This window comes from Dama dama, chromosome X (genome assembly GCF_033118175.1).
Source record: "Dama dama isolate Ldn47 chromosome X, ASM3311817v1, whole genome shotgun sequence".
Taxonomy (NCBI): Eukaryota; Metazoa; Chordata; class Mammalia; order Artiodactyla; family Cervidae; genus Dama; species Dama dama.
The window spans coordinates 102,492,953-102,497,384 of record NC_083714.1 but is presented as its reverse complement, the minus strand read 5'-3'; positions in this window follow the sequence as shown (position 1 = coordinate 102,497,384).

Genomic DNA, 4,432 nt, shown 5'->3' with positions numbered 1-4,432 from the left:
AAGAGTCTTCTCCAACACCACAGTTCAAAAGCATCAATTCTTCCGCGCTCAGCCCTCTTTATAGTCCAATCTCACATCCATACATGACTACTGGAAAAACCATAGCCTTGACTAGACAGACCTTTGTTGAATGTCTCTGCTTTTTAATATGCTGACATTACATTACACAATAAAAGAGTTCAGTGACATGGACTTTTTAAAATAGAAATATAGTTGATTTAAAACATATTGCTAATTTCAGATGTAAAGCAAAATGATTCCATTTTTGGTGTTATATTTCATTATAGGCTATTATAAGATATTGAATATAAATTCCTGTGCTATACAGTAAATCCTTGTTACTTCTCTATTTTAAGTATGGTCGTCTGTTAATCCCACACTCCTAATTTGTCTCTCCCTCCTCCTCCACTTTGGTAATGAAAATATTGTTTCTATGTCTGTGAGTCTGCTTCTCTTTTGTATATAGATTCATTTGTATTATTTTTAGATTTCTCTTATAAGTGGTATCATATAGTACTTGTCTTTCTCTGACTGACTTATTTCACTAAGCATAATATTCTCTAGGTCCATCTATGTTGCTGCACATGGCACAATTTCATTCTTTTTATGGCTGAGTAATATTCTGATGTATATATCTACCACATCTTCTTAAATGAATAATCTGTTGATGGGCACTTGTGTTGTTTCCATGTCTTAGCTATTGCAAAAAGTGCTGCTGTGAACACAGGGGGTGTGTCTTTTTTAATTAGAGTTTTCATTTTTTACTAATATATATTCAGGAGTGAGCTTGCTTGTTCTTAAAGTTTAGTGTTTTTAAGAGTTTCCATACTGTTTTCCATAGTGGCTGCACCAGTTTGCATTCTTACCAACAGTGTAAGAGGGTTCCCTTTTCTCCACACCCTCTGCAACATTTATTACATTTGTAGTTTTTGATGATGGTCATTCTGACCAGTGTGAGGTGATACCTCATTGTAGTTTTGATTCATATTTCTCTAATAATTAGCAATGTTGAGCATCTTTTCATGTGTCTTTTGGCCGTCTGTATGTCTTCTTTGCAGAAATGTCTGTTCAGGTCTTATGTCCATTTTTTTATTGTTCTTTTTTAAATATTGAGTTGTATGAGCCATCTGTATATTTTGGCTCTTAACCCCTTGGTTGCCTCTAAGTGACGTCCAATTACTGTTTTGTTTTCCACTGAGGAGACCTGGCAATGATGGCATTAAAGTGATGATATCATTCCCCTGATCTTGTTTCATGTTGTGAGGTGTGCTTTGTAACTGTAGAAACAGTTTTTCTCTATATAGTTCAACAGACATTACTGGCTATATAGACCATGCCTTTAATATTTTCCTTTGAAATCTATGAGAGTTGGTACTAGAGAATTCCAAAGCAGGTAGGGAAACACACTTCATGATGTGATAGTGCACTGAAGCCTGTGTAAGCAAAGAAAGAGATTATTCATACAGACAAGGGGAATGTAACTGTCATTCAGCCACTCTCACTTCTCTAAAATCCAGATTTTAAAAGCAGTGTATCCTTGTAGCAATATTTTTGGAGAGCTTTCAAAGATATTCTTTCCTAGACTTTCTCTGCAGCCTGTTCTGTTAAGCAAAGCAATAATGATCAGACCATAAATAAACAAAATTAAGAATTTAAAAAATAGAAAAGATCAATGAAATTAAGAACTGGTTCCTTGAAAAGACAAACAAGATTGATAAACTACTAGCCACACTCATAAAAAAGATATAGGGTCCCAAAAACATACAAAAATGGAAGAGAAGTTACAACCAATATCAAAGGATACAAAGGATCACAAGAGATTACTACTAACAATTATATACCAATAAAGTGGACAACCTAGAAGAAGTAGATAAGTTCCTAGAAAGGCACAATCTCTCAGGACCAAATCAGGAAGAAATAGAAAATATGAAGGCCAATTATTAGTAATGAAATTGAATCACTAACAAAACAACTCCCAACAAACAAAGTCTAGGACCAGTAGGCTTCACAGGGTACACTCCTATACATATATAGAAGAGATAAAAGAGGGAGGCAATCAAGATCGTGGAGTAGGAGAATGGAAATCTCACCTCTCCTATGAAAACATCAAAAATACATGTAGAGGTCACTGAATAAATCAAAAAGGAAATAAAAATATGCATAGAAACAAATGATAATGAAAATACAACAACCCAAAACCTACATGATTCAGTAGAAGCAGTGCTAAGAGGGAAGTTCATACCAAAACAAGACTACCTCAAGAAACAAGAGGAACATCAAATGAACAACTTAACCTTACACCTGAAGCAACTAGGAAAAGAAGAACAAACTCCCCAAAAAACTAGTACAAGGAAAGAAATCATAAAAATCAGAGTAGAAATAAATGAGAAAGAAATAAAGGAGACTATAGCAAAGATCAATAAAACTGAAAGCTGATTCTTTGAGAAGATAAACAAAATAGAAAAACTGTTAGCCAGGCTCATCAAGAAAAAAAGGGAGAAGGCTCAAATCAATAAAATTAGGCATGAAAATAGAGAAATTACAATTGACAACACAGAAATACAAACAATCATGAGACTACTATGAGCAGCTATGTGCCAATAAAATGGACAACTTGGAAGAAATGGAAAAATTCTGAGAAAAGTGTAGCCTTACAAAACTGAACCAGGAAGAAACAGAAAAACTGAACCAGTCACAAGCATAGAGATCAAATTGTAATTTAAAAAATCTTCCAATAAACATAAGCCCAGGACCAGATGGCATCACAGATGAAGTCTACCAAAATTTTAGAGAAGAGCTAACACCTATCTTACTCAAACTCTTCCAGAAAATTGCAGAGGAAGGAAAAGTCCCAAACTCATTCTATGAGGCCACCATCACCCTGATACAAAAACCAGACAAAAATGCCACAGAAAAGAAAACTACAGGCTAATATAACTGAGAAACACAGTTGCAAAAATCCTCAACAAAATTCTAGCAACAAGAATCTGACAACACATTAAAAAGATCATACATCATGATCAAGTGCACTTTATTCCAGGGATGCATGGATTCTTCAATACTCACAAATCAATCAATCTGATACACAATATTAACAAATTGAAAGATAAAAACCATATGATTGTTTCAATAAATGCAGTGAAAGCCTTTGACAAAATTCAACACACATTTATGATTAAAAACTCAAAAAAAAAAAAAAACTCTCCAATAAGTAGGCATGGAAGGAACATACCTCAACATAATAAAAGTCATATATGACAAACCCATAGCAAACATTATCCTCAATGGTGAAAAACTGAGAACATTTCCTCCAAAATCAGGAAGAAGACAAAGGTGCCCACTCTCACGACTACTATTCAACATAGTTTTGGAAGTCCTAGCCACAGCAATCAGAGAATAAAAGACATAAAAGGAATCCAGGTTGGAAAAGAAGAAGCACAACTCTCCCTGTTTGCAGATGGCATGATCCTCTACATAGAAAACCCTAAAGATGACACCAGAAAATTACTAGAGCTAATCAATGAATATTGTAAATGTGCAGAATACAAAATTAATACACAGAAATCTCTTGCATTCCTATACACTAACAATGAGAACACAGAAAGAGAAATTAATGAAACAATTCCATTCACCATTGCAACAAAAAGAATAAAACACTTAGGAATATATCTACCTAAAGAAACAAAAGATCTATATATAGAAAACTATAAAACACTGATGAAAGAAATCAAAGAGGACACAAATAGATGGAGAAATATATCATGTTCATGGATCAGAAGAATCAATATGGTGAAAATGAGTATACTACACAAATCAATCTATAGATTCAGTGCAATCCTTATCAAGCTACCAATGGTATTTTTCAGAGAACTAGAACAAATAATTTCACAATTTGTATGGAAGTACAAAAAACCTTGAATAGCCAAAGCAATCTTGAGAAAGAAGAATGGAACTGGAGGAATCAACCTGCCTGACTTCAGACTATACTACAAACCTTCAGTCATCAAGACAGTTATGGTACTGGCACAAAGACAGAAATACAGATCAATGGAACAAAATAGAAAGTCCAGGGATAAATCCACACACCTATGGACACCTCGTCTTTGACAAAGGAGGCAAAAATATGCAAGGGAGAAAAGATAATCTCTTCAACAAGTGGTGCTGGGAAAACTAGTCAACTACATGTAAAAGAATGAAACTGGAATGCTTTCTAACATGATACACAAAAATAAACTCAAAATGGATTAAAGACCTAAATATAAGACCAGAAACTATAAAATTCTTAGGGGAAAAATAGGCGGAACACTCTCTGACGTAAATCACAGAAGATCCTCTATGACCCAACTCCCAGAGTAATGGAAATAAAATAAACATGCGGAACCTAATTAAACTTAAAAGCTTTTGCACAAGAAAGGAAACTATAAGCAAAGTG